Source organism: Lissotriton helveticus, chromosome 12 (assembly GCF_964261635.1).
Source record: "Lissotriton helveticus chromosome 12, aLisHel1.1, whole genome shotgun sequence".
In the NCBI taxonomy this organism is placed as follows: domain Eukaryota; kingdom Metazoa; phylum Chordata; class Amphibia; order Caudata; family Salamandridae; genus Lissotriton; species Lissotriton helveticus.
Window position 1 is genome coordinate 71979870 of NC_136073.1, and position 13319 is coordinate 71993188.

The window sequence follows — 13319 nt, forward strand, 5'->3', positions numbered from 1 at the left end:
TGCTTTCCTCGTTGGCGTCGTGATCGCCGGAATGATTGTGAGAAGTTGGCCTGATATATGATGCTCACTAGTTCTAGTGATCACCTTGTATCAGTCCAAACAATCCATATGGTGATTGGTTGTAACTCAACCTTATAGACCAGCTATCCTAATGGTAGCATGGACAAAGCAGTCTTAGGCTAAACTCTTTTGGCATGTGAAGCCAGCTGTTTTACCACAATATAACCCCTTGAATACCAAGTGAAAGGACACCACACAGGTTGTTATGAAAATAAACAGTCTATTTATTAATAACAACACCTCTGAACTCTTTATGAGGTCAGAGGGCTAAGCACATGACAATCTCTTAAGAAAAATACTACAAGTCGCACAAAATTACAATGGTGCCCTAGGGGCACGACAAAGCGTATACTAACTAAGTGGAATGTGAAAGTCGATAATGGAAATGGAGCTGTCCAGAGGCTGTAGGATCGATGGGACCACGCTATACTAACTTCAGGTAAGTAATAGGAGGCCCACGGAACGCGTGTGCAGAGTGTGAACTCACACGCGAAATGCGTAACAACGTCTATGGACAGTACAGTTCAAGTTAAAGGTGAGTACGGACAATCCTGACTAGGTAGGACTAAAACGACTGTGGAACTGGACACTAGGACAGTTAAACTACCCTTGAGCACCGAAATGCTCTCGTTACCTCACCCACGGGCTGCGGGTGCAAAGGTGTCAAAGTGCGTCGGGTTCTTGCGTTGAAGTCTATGGAGCCTGAAAGAAAAGATGCTGCAGGCGACCAGGAGGAAGATGTCCGGTGCAATTCAAGGGTGGATTGTTGAAGAAGGAGACCTGAAAGCAGAGGGGACAATGTTCACAGTCACTAGCCAGTGACTGGAGTGGAACCAGGAAGGAACCAGATGTCGTCGTCGCGATCAGGTGAAGAGTGGACGCTTGACTCTGCAGCCACGTGGACCAGGAGGTGTCTTCGACGACCAGGATGGAGGCACGAGCTGTCCCACGCAGGCTCTCGCTGTCGGCGGTGTTGGATCCGGGATTGGAGGCAACAGGCCTTGGCAAAGGCAACCCACGCGGTGAGTGAAGAAAGCGTCTGGTGCGGACTAGGAGAGTCCGGGGTGCCCCTCTTTTGGAAGGGAGCAAGGGCCAATCTGGAGCAACCAGATCAGCAGTGGAAATTCACAGGTTCGTCGTCTGGGAGGCCACTAGCCAGCCGGCAAGTGACCAGACAACGCGTCGAGCAGCAACAAAGCAGAAGGGCCCCACGCAGATCTCGTGGATGCTGGAGGGCTGATCTTCGGTGCAGGGGCTGCTCGGGGTTGGGGCTTCTCAGTCCCCAAAGCACTTGGTCGAGTTTACCTCGGGAGTCGTGCTGGAAGCGAAGTACAGGTTCGTTCAAGATGGCTGGTCCCACGTGTCTCGTCGCACCCACGGGTCTCAGCTTTGCTGTAGATGCAGGTTGAGGTCGGAGAGGTCTGGGAATCCGGGTCTCGTCGGGCTCTGAAGTCTGGATCCTCGAGGGAAGACGACAAAGTGAAGCCGCTGGACGCTTGATGGTGCCTGCTTGTGCAGGGTGGACACTCCTTGCCCACAAGGGAGATTCTTCAGTCTTCTGTGGAGCAGAACGTTGAAGGCCAGAGTTTCTTGTTGTTGAATAGTTCAGGATAATCTATTTTGGAATGGGACCAGCTCCTACCTTTATTCTCCTAAAGGGGGCTGCACTACTGACTAGGTCCCTCCCCTGGGTGGGACCAGGAAGGGGGGTGGTTACACCCCTGATCCTTTGTCCGGTTTCCCGCCAGAGCTGGGGCTGGGATGCCCCAGCAACTGGTTTGAACCGGTGTATGCACAGGGCACCTTGTGTGCCCCAGGCATGTCTCATTCCTTTCAGGCCTCCCTACCTCAATACACAAAATCCTGTCTGGGGTGGTGCTAGCACCTCCCAAGGCAGGAAACCCTTTGTCCAAGCCATCCTCGCTGGAAGGACTCCCAGCAGCAGGAGGTCAGACTTGTGTCTGTGGTGGCAGCATCCATTTTGTGATGCTGAGGCTCGAGTTAACTTTAACCGGGGTTCACAGTTACATACATGTCGTGTCCCTCTAGAAGGGTGGAATGCTACCCCCGTCGCCAGAATTGGAGAGTGGGTAGTATTCCAAATCGTATGACACCTTACTCGACATGTTTTGATAATGTTATACCAGAGTTAGCATTTAACCGCGAGGATTATAATGCACTTAAGAGTATATGGTATAGCGTTATCATGGAACAGCTATTAGGACTTGGTTCCGCAAGCTGCAAATGGGCTCAGCTCATGCCAGAGCACCATCTCACATAATTCCAAGCACTCTGCCTTCAGGATTGTTAAGGCCTTCCATAGGAGTGACTGATAGGAATATATGTGTCCATTTTAGGGTTAGATATAGGTATACTATATCTATAGCAAAGGGTGTTTACACCACCTTGCCCCAGCTGTCATGCAGCCAGTTGTGTCAGATTTAGATGGCCAGCCAGGGGTGGCATAATACATGCTTCAGCCCCTGGTAGGCCCTGGGTACACCTATGCCCTGGGTACCTAAGGTACACTGTACAGGGACTGATAAGGTGGCCCAGTACCAATTGGATATGTACCTAAGGTACATGGAGTCCATTTTAACAGAGAGAGCAGGAAGCCTGGGGTCCTGAATAGCAGGATCCCAGGCCAACTAAGTCAAAAACCAGCAAAACACCAGGCAAAAAGTTGGGGGTAACCATAGTCAGATATCCACCTTCCTACAATGAGGTCACAGTATCTACTTAGACGCCGACCCTGTGCGCTGACGTCGGTTCTTTACACGACATTCCACACCAAAAGCGCAGAACTATGCAAGACAGTAACCATTGGTACACAAAACTAGGGCCCTGAAAGGAAGTCCCTTACCCTACAAGTCAGTTTGCAGAACGAGGAGGATGGGTGGGCGGTGAGGAATCCATAGCTAATATATGTCTCTTACAGATATATCGTTACCGGAGGTAAGTACCTTGTTCATCTGAAAGAGACTATTAGTTCTGTCTGATCAGAGGATCGATGGCCATGTTCAAGAGCTGGGGATACTAGACTCTTCATGCCCATTCCGGAGCCACAAGAATGACTTGGGCCCGGTCGCGATTGATCTTTTTCAGCACTCTGAGCAGAAGTGGCCTAGGCGGAAAGGCGTATAGTAGACTGCTACTCCACTTGCAATGGAAAGCATCGCCTAGCGAGTGCCGCCTTGGAAATTCCAACGTGCAGAACTGCTGACATTGTGCATTCTCTTCGGTGGCAAATAGATCTAACCAAGGCTCTCCCCACTGCTGAGAGACCCTCCGAGTGAAGACACCATTTGTGATCCATCATGCACCCGCGTTCGTCCGCCCTGGCGTTCAGTAAACCTGCCAGGCGTTAAACCACCAGGGATATGCCCTGATGTTCCAGCCATGCCCAAAGGCAGAGAACCTCGCCACATAGGGTCCACGACCCCACCCCGCCCTGTTTGTTTGAGTACCACATTGCGGTGGTTTTGTCAGTGAAGACCTGTACGACTCTTCCTTTGACAGAAGGAAGGAATGCTTTCAGTGCAAGACGAATCGCCCAGAGCTCCAGAAGGTTGATGTGGAACCCAGACTCCACCGGAGACCAGAGGCCTCTGAACTCCGCCTCTCCCATGTGGCCGCCCCATCCCAGGAGTGACGCATCTATCACCACTGTGATCTCTGGTTGAGGAAGAGAGAGGGATCTGCGGCTGACCTAATCCTGGTTCATTAGCCAACACTGCAATTGGTGTGTAGTGCCCTCTGAGATCTGGACACAATCTGAAAGATTACCCTGATGCTGTGCCCATTGGAACTTCAGGTCCCACTGCAGAGCCCGCATATGCCACCTGGCATGATCCACCACCAGGATGCAGGAGGCCATGAGGCCCAGCAGCCTCAGGGTCATTCTGACCGAAACCCGGGATAGAGGCTGAAAGATCGGAATCATAGCCTGAATATCCCGGACTCTCTGTTTCCGGAGGATAAGCCCGAACTGCGTTGTGTCCAGAACCGCTCCAATGAAAAGGAGCTTCTGAGAGGGAATCAGGTGTGATTTCGGCACGTTGATAGTGAACCCCAGCGAATGTAGGAGGTCCGCTTTAGTCTGAAGATGGAAGACAACAGCCGGGGGCGAGCCCGCCCTCAGCAGCCAGTCGTCGAGCTAGGGGAAGACTCGAACCCCTGATCTGCGCAGATGAGCTGCGACCACCACCATCACTTTCGTGAACACCAGAGGGGTGCTGGTAAGGCCAAAGGGGAGCACGGTAAACTAAAAATGTGCATTGCCTATCGTGAACCATAGGTAACGCCTGTGGGCCGGCAGGACGGGGATGTGGAAATAGACGTCCTGCAAGTCCAACACTACCTGCCAGTCTTCAGGGTCGAGGGTAGAAAGAACCTGAGCCAATGTCAACATCTTGACCTTTTCCTTATGGAGGAAGCGGTTGGCGTCCCTGAGATCCAAGATAAGACGCAGGCCTTTGTCCTTCCTGGGCACCAGAAAGTAGTGGGAGTAGCAACCATGACCTACTTCTGGATCAGGGACGCGCTCATTGGCTCCCTTAGCCAAGAGAGCCATAACTTCCTGGTGAAGAAGGGCCAAGTGATCCTCTGACATGTGATGGAATGTAGGTGGCATTGATGGAGGGGTAGTCTCAAAGGGGAGGGAGTAGCCCTTTCGTACTATCTGCAAAACCCACCTGTCAGACGTGATGTTCTGCCAGTGGGGGAGGTGATGCGAATCCTGCCACCCACTGCCAACTGGTGTCCCTGGAAGGTGGGACTAGGAAGGTTTGGAGGCTGCTGATGAGGGGACACTGGTGGACTGGCCCGCCCGCTGGCCCCCTGACCCATGACTCAGGGTTTCAACTTCCCGGACGCGCAGAGGCTGAACAGTTTGCGCAGGCCTGTGGCTCTGAGGGGAAAGTGGTGGGGCACCCCTTCCGTAGCCACGAAATGGGCGAAACGCAGACTCCGCTTTGTCACCAAACAAGCGACAGCCATCAAAGGGCATGTCCAAAAGAGTCGATTGGACATCGTCCGAAAAGCCAGTGAACCTCAGCCAGATATAGCGTCTCAGGGCAACTGAGGTTGAAATTGTCCTGCCTAGCGAATCAGCGGTGTCCAGACCACATCGTATGGCGAACTTTGCTGCATCTCTACCCCCAACAACTGCACTGGAGAGAACAGCCTGGGCCTCCTCCGGGCACTGTGGCAGCACCTGCGCGACCGTATCCCACACAGAGTGCGTTTAGCGGCCCATGAGACATGTGGTGTTCACCGACCGCAGTCCTAAGCTGGCAGAAGAAAACATCTTCTTCCCAAGGTGAACCAGGTCCTTGGATTCCCTATCAAGTGGAGCAGTAGGGAATGCGCCCTTGAAAGCAGATACTTGGACCACCAAGCTCTCGTGGGAGTAGGGTGTTGAGAAGAGAAAAATGGGGCCGCCCGGGGCTGGGCGGTAGCATCAGGCAATCATCATATCCACAGGTGCCCCTGTGCTGGGCTTGGACCAAGTGCCCAGAAGATAGTCTGTGAGGGCCTCCTTAAACGGCAGCAGGGGATCCGCAGAGGCCGCTGCCGGTTGAAGCACCATGGTCAGAAAGTTAGTCTTGACCGCCACCGTAGGAAGCTTGAGGTTTAAGGCCTCAGCCGCCCATTGCAACACCACTCCGTATGATGCACCCTACTCCATAGCTCGGCAGGGGGAGAAAGCATGCCAAGACCGAAGAAGTGTCCAGACCACTGACCTCACCCAACTCCTCTCTCCAGTGCGGTTCTTCCAACTCGTCTGCCAGAGGGTCCACAGACCCCTCCCAGGACTCATCAACCTCCTCTGGTCACCACTCAGGGTGATAAGGAACATCAGGGTAGAACAAGGGCACAAAAGTACCGGTCGGTGACGGTCCCGACATTGGTCGGGCTCTGTGTCCATGTCGAGGGGGAGGGTGGGGTCGACATCAGCGGAAGAGGCGTGGTGTCTTCAATGGATTCGACGCCAGAAGAGGTGTCGTAAGGTCAACCGGTGCCAATCCATATCCAGGTCAGGATCCCGGGGTGCCCTGCGGTGCCTGGGCCGAAACAGCCGGCATCATAGGCCTAGAACCCCCAGCTGAGTCCACGGGGCCCAAAGGCGGGCCGGCGGAGTCGGGCTGCCCAAAGATGGAGTGGAGGGCTTCGTAAAAGCAACAAAGTTGGGTAGGGGTCACTCCGGCTCCCAGTAAGCGAGGGAGGCTCGGAGTCTACCCAACAAACTCTGCGGGCAGAGTAGGACGACTACCTTCTGCATCCCGCGTCGCGTCGGCCAACGGACGGGGATGACGCGAAGAGCGACAGTGCTTCTTCACCTTCATTTTGTGCTTCGACTTACCCCAAGATGAAGACTACGACGAGGAGTGGTGGTGATGGCTCCGTGACCGGTCCTGCGACCTCCCTCTCTTCCGGGACCTCGAGAGGCGCGAAGCTGACTGCCGGGCCTCCAGAAGCTTTCAGGACCACTCCTCCAAAGACTTCTGGGCCATGGCCTGACAGTCAGAGCACGACTTTGGGTCGTGGTCGCGCTCCAGACACCTGAGGCACACCAGATGTGGTTCCGTCACCGGCATCAGCTTGTGACAGGAGCCACAAGGCTTGAGGTGGTAAGCTGATGTGACATCTCTGTACACCAGGAGTCAAACAACTCAAAAAAGTTGAAAAAGGACAGTCAAAAATTACTTCAGGTACCGCTCTCTCCAGATCTGCAGTGGCTGACGCGGAAAAAGAAAGAACTGACATCAGCGTGCAGGGGAGGTGTCTAAGTAGATACTGTGACGTCATTCTGGCGATCATGACGCCAACAACAAACGCTGAGTCAACCGACGCCTCCGACCGACGCGCAGGGGTACTGCGAAGAAAAATTCTACGGATCCAGTCCGACGCCTGGGCGTAATTCTAAGGTAAAAAAGACACACGGATCTGTCAACTGCATCATGCGATGACAGGAACCGCAGGCCTTGAAACTGGGCATCACTCATGCACCTTACGGAGTTGAAGACTCTAGAAAGACATCGGCAAAAGTCAAGAAAAAGTTGGTCAAAAAATGACTGAGGTACAGGTCTTCCCAGATCTGCACTGGCTGGCGCGGAAAAAGAAAGAACTGACGTCAGCGCGCAAGGGCGGCGCCTAAGTAGCTGCCGCGACGTCATCCCAACGACCATGAGGACGATCACTGAGCCAACCAACGCCAACTTCCGACACGCAGAGGTACTGCTGACGAAAAAACTTTCCGGATCCAGTCCGACGCCTGGGGATAATTCTAAGGTAAGGAATCTATAACTAATGTGTTTCTTTCAGATATAAGATGATAAAAAAGGCAAAGACAACACCGACTTGCAAATGATCTATCTATATGTGTCACTTTTTGAGAACTTGTGAGATAATCCTTAAAACCGAATGGGATGGGGAGAGCAGCATTATACAAAAATACATGTGTAGAATAGACTAATATCTAGAGATAAAAACCCCAGTGCCTGCCTACAAAATGGGGAAGCTCTCCTCCCTAGTGTGACACATTTGCCCTTCAAAGGTGGTTTCTCCTTTGAAGCCTGCCTTTTGGGGATAAGACTTAAGTGACTCTCTGCAGGAGAGAGGTGACACCTTGTTGTTCTATAATCCCTCATTGTTCTACTTCCTGAGCGTTGTTGGCATGTCTCTCCAGGAGGGCAGAACGCTTTCTCGTTGTATGGTATCAATGTGTACCTGGAAAGGCAAACGGGTTGCAAAGGCAACAAAGTGGCAGCTTTGCTAAAGCTGCACACTGCAAAAAGCTACGTTAATTTCAACTTGAGATACAAGTCAAGCAAATGTAACAAATTGTTTGATAGATTGGAGTGCCCACTTTGGTCACATCATTCAGGAGATAGGGTAGCTGAGGGGTCAAAGTGTAATTCCGAGCTCGCCAATTGAGCAATCATGTCTTACCAAGGTAAAAACTGTGTTTTCACATGTTTATTGTTAGGACATGTAAAGTACATGTCCTGCCCGTGTCATAAGTTGCCAATTGGACAATCAAATCTTTCCAAGGTAAAAACTATGTTTTCACATATTTACTGTCAGGACATGTAAACGACATTTCCTGTCCGTGTCATTAGTCACACCCTGCCTTAGGACTTGGTAGGCCTGCCAGTGTGGTGACTTACACAGATGTATAAGAGAGGTAGTGGCTTTGCCATTGCTTTTAATGGCAAAGTCAGGGTAACAGTGCACAACTGCTCTGCAGTGGCAGACCGGCGGGACTCATTTTACTTGGAGAACCTCCAGGTTGGCATAACCAGGGCTGCAAGCCCTGTGGTACCTCTCTAACTTACATACCCTGGGTACCAGGGTACCCTATACTAGAAACTTACAGGTAAGTTACCCTTCTCCAATTGGGTACAGCCAATTCGGCATATACTTTAGGGTCAGGACCCTGGCACTGAGGTCTGGTTACCAGGCCTCAGTACACTCAGAGAGACGAAAAACCAGCAGCATCAGTCGAAAAGTCTGAGGGGTGACCATACACAAAGAGGCATTTCCTTACACTAAACTTCCTCTTTTCTGTGCCTAAATGCTCGCAAATACGTGGCTGGTGAAGACAACATTTGTATACTCTACTCAATGATGGCAGACTGAGTGAAAAGCAGTCAAGGTCTAATAGAGATGATGGTAAGGGGATATTGAGACTTAAATACATTATGACTCTGTGATCATGCACAATAAAGGTGAATATTCCATCAGCGATCTAGGTTATAAAAATTACAGGTCGGTATTTACAGCAGGGAAATGCAGTGCAGTTTGGATGCTTACCTTTCTTAGTAAAATAGGAGGGTTTTAGCACCTTTTTGTGATGAGACAAGTTACTTACCTGTAACTGTAGTTCTCCAGTATTGGAAGCTTTCATAGATTCACATTCCCCATTGTCTAGACTGGAGTCTCCGGTACATAAAAAAGCAATGCTTATTAGTATAGCAAACTGAAAAGAGGCCTAGGCCCATTTCCCTTTTGCAACCCATAACCTTCGTTATGTAAAAGAGACTAAACTTTCCCCTGACCCAATCAGAGCTCCTCACCCTCTAGAACCCTCCTTGTGCCATAAACACCTTTTGTGCCAAATCCAAGGTGAGCCTCTCAGGGGAGGAGGGTGGCTAAGCATGTGAATCTATGAAAGCTTTGAATACTGGAGAACTACAGTTACAGGTAAGTAACTTGTTTTCTTACTCCAGTATTGGAACTTTCATAGATTCACATGCCTGAATCAGAACAGCGAGCAGTAGTATAAAGCACATTTTTTTTAATCTAGTATAGTTACTTAAGACATCATCTTTCTATACATATTCTATTTAGTATTTTGCATATTAATATTGCAATCACTCTTAACAAACATAGTAAAAGAAAAAACATGTGCATTCAGAACCAGGAAAAAGAAGGATGGAGGGATGCAAAAGAGGGCTCACCGTTACTGGATATTGTTTCTCAGCACCGCTTCTCCCACTGCCACCTCTCTCTCCGCAGCTGCATCCAAGGAGTAATGCCTTGTGAAGGTGTGCGTAGTTTTCCAGGTTGCTGCCCTGCAGATATCCTGGATCGGTACCCCAGCAAACAAAGCAGTGGAGGTGGACACTGCTCTCGTCGCATGGGCACGAACTTGTGCATTCAAAGGTTTTCCAGCTGCTTGATGGCAATATTCTAAGGCACTGGAAATCCATCTTGCAATTCCACGTTTTGATAAAGGATAGCCCTTCCTGGGGGCGCTGAAGGCGACAAAAATTGTGAAGACTTGCAGAAGGGTCTAGTCTTTTGTAAATAGAATTTGAGACATTGCTGGACATTCAAAGAATGGAGAACTTTTTCCGCCGCTGTTGTTGGTTGAGGGAAGAACCGTTTTAAAACCAGTGGCTCATTCAAATGAAAGTCAGTTGGTACTTTTGGAATAAACTTCGGATTAGTTCTGAGAATTATTCTGTCCTCCTTAAATTGCAAGAAAGGGTCTTGAATAGTGAGAGTCTGCAATTCTCCTACCCTCCTAGCCGAAGTGAGAGCGATGAGAAGCGCCACTTTCCATGATAGGAATTTGAGATCCGCCCTGTGTATTGGCTCAAAGGGCTGCTTCATCAACTGAGAAAGAACTATGTTTAAGTGCAAAGAGGTGATGGAGGTTTTATTGGAGGAAAAACTCTGAACCATCCCTTCATGAATTGTTTAATGATTCTTGCAGACCATAGAGATGGTCCTGAGGAAGACCTTCTGTAGCATGATATTGCAGCTAAATGTACCTTTATAGATGCATGGGCCAAACTCGACTTAACTAAAAGTAAAATGTATGGAATAATCTCATGTGCTGCCGAATTCAGAGGATGAACATTACATCTTTGGCACCACAGACAAAATCTTTGCCATTTCATTTTGTAGGTCTTGTTCGTACTATCCGCTCTGGCTTTTGATAGAAAGTCCTTGCATTCCTCTGAAAAGTTTTAGATGTTGAAACTTACAGTGCTCAGGAGTCAGGCCTCTAAGTGCAATGATTTCGTGTCTGGATTGTGCACTTGCCCCATGGACATCGTCAGAAGCGACGGTATTGGCCTCCAACAGTAGCAGAAGCTCTGTGAACCAGTGCTGCCTGGGCCACCATGGGGCTATCAGGATCATCCTGCACGTCTCCTTCTTGATCTTCATAAGAACTCGTGGCAGGAAGGGAATTGGAGGAAAGGCGTAGGCAAAGATGCCTGACCATGCCATCAAAAACGCATTCCCCAAGATCCCCGTTGGGGAAGCCAGCTTGCGAAGAACCGGCATTTCTTGTTCTCTGCTCTTGCGAAGAGGTCTACAGTCAGTTCCCCTCATCTTTGGAAGATGTTTTTGAGAACCCCTGGGTCGATCTCCCACACATGGCACTCTGCTGAGAGTATCTGCTTTGACGTTCTGGTCCCCTGGAAGATGTTCCGCTGTTATGGATATCTTGTGTTGTAATGCCCATTCCCATATCTTCTGGGCCTCTTGAGACTGGGAGAGAGATCTCGTTCCTCTTAGTTTGTTTAAATAGTGCATCACTGTTGTGTTGTCCGTTCTTAGTACCACAGCTGATCTTTTTATCTTTGGTGAGGAAGCTAGCAATGACAAGCTGACGGCTATGAGTTCCAATAAGTTGATGTGCATTTGTTGCTTGTGCAACTTCCGACGGCCGCTGACTTGGAGGTCTTGAAGGAACGCTCCCCATCCTTCTAGGGAAGCATCTGTAGTAATTATCAGTGGGGCTGGCTCTGTAAGGAATGAAAGACCCTACGAGACGTTCCACTTTTGGGTCCACCATGTCACCGCTTGAACCATGACCGGCATCACCTTGACTATGTCTTTGAAGGAACCCTCCGCATGATGCCATTGTAGATCTAGTTGCTCTTGCAATGGACGCATTCTTAACCTGCAGCAAGGTACGAGGGGAATGCAAGATGACATCGTTCCCAGTAATGACTTGTACTTGCGTACTGAAAGAGACTTTCTTTTTGTAAAGTCTTTGAAAAGAGTTGTAATTCACAGTTCGATCCCCGGCACCGGCGGCAGGTTAGCCCAGCACCATGTGACTCTGGGCAATAGCTCGCTTAATCTTCCCGACGGCCTCCAGCGCCTAGAGACCCTTACGGGTGATTGTGCGCTTTACAAATGTGGATTGTTGTTGTTGTTAGTTGCCTTTCCTTGGAGGGGAACGCCTTGTTTACCTCTGTGTCCAGTATCGCTCCTAAGAAGGTGATGTTTCTTGTTGTTGAAGGGATGATTTTTCCTCGTTTCAAGTCAGACCTAACCTGGCAAACAACCCCACGCAAGCCGCTGTTGATGATCGGGCCGATGCGGCTGATGGTGCCTTGACCAACCAGTCATCGAGCTAAGGGAATACTTGGTGTTTCTGTTTTCTTAGAACAGCTGCCACTGGAGCCAGACACTTCGTAAATATTCTTGGGGCCGACTTCAGGCTGAATGGCAGTACCTTGAATTGGAAATGTTGTCCGGCTACCATGAACCGAAGATACAGCCTGTGGGAAGGATGGATGGGGATGTGAAAGTACGCATCCTGTAGGTCTAATGTGGTCATATTCCTGGGTCTTGAAGTAAGTCTTGAAGAGAAACCATTCTGAAAGACTGCTTCTTGAGATAGGTGTTTAGGGATCTGAGGTCTAGAATAGGACGCCATTGGAGAACGTTTTTTTCTTGACTAAAATTTTTTTGGAGTAAAACCCCCATCCCCTCTGGGAGTTCGGCACCGGTTCTATTGCTCCCATTTGGAGCATTGTCCGAATCTTCCGGCGCATCTGACGCAAGTGCTTGACTTCCTGATGTTTCGGTGGAGTACAAGGGGAGTTTGCAGAAGTTCTAGAGTGTGTCCGAATTGAATTATGTTGAGTACCCACTGGTCCGTAGTTATTTGCGGCCAATTTTGAAAATAATAAACAATCTTTCCACCCAGGGGAACATGTGACATAAGAGGGATGGGTTTAGCCAGATCCTGAAGGTTGTCATTGTCGTCGGGTGTTGTCTTTCCCCTAATGACCTTCTTTACCTCTAGGAGTAGATTTTGCGTAGCCTCACCACTGGCGTTGTGTATACTGTTGCCGGTAGGGCTGAGACGAGGTAGAGTAAGACGAGTATTTTTCCCTGCTGGTATCCTCCTCTGTAAGATGATTGGCCTCTACCTTTAGAGCCTCGAAAAAGAACTTTCCTATATTGTAGTGTTCCCAATGATTTTGCTGTATCAGTATCTTTTTTGATACTTTTGATACTTTGTAGTGTCTCATCTATATGTTTCCGGAATAAATCCTCATCAAGGGAGGTCCAAGATCTTATTTTGGACCTCTGGCCTGAACGCTGCAGCTCTCAGCCACCTTGCCTGCGTAGGACTGCTGCTCCTCCCAACGATCTGAAGGCTGTTGCTGGGATGTCCATAGCGCAATCTATTACTTCAGCCAAAGTCATCTCTCCCTCTTGCAGAACTTTCCTGGCCTGCTGTCTATCGGCCTCTGGGATGCAGTCTATGTAAGGCGAGAGGTCAAACCACATCTGTCTATCGTACCTGCCCAATATGGCCAGGGCATTCACAGCTCTCACTGAAAGGGCAGACATAGAGGAAAACTTCTTCCCCGCATTTTCCAATCTCCACCCTTCTCTGTCTGGAGGCGTTATAATTGGAGCTGATGGATTTCTGGACTTCTGCTGAGCCGCCTGGGTTATGACTGAGTCCGGCTTGAGCCTAGAAGACAAGCTGG

General features: G+C 49.7%; 1 protein-coding gene across 2 annotated transcripts in view; it reads right to left on the bottom strand.

Annotated features, from left to right (window-relative positions):
* The window catches only part of DNAH2 (dynein axonemal heavy chain 2), a 3497426-nt gene that overhangs the window by 873079 nt on the left and 2611028 nt on the right, over positions 1-13319 (bottom strand). The window lies entirely within an intron of this gene.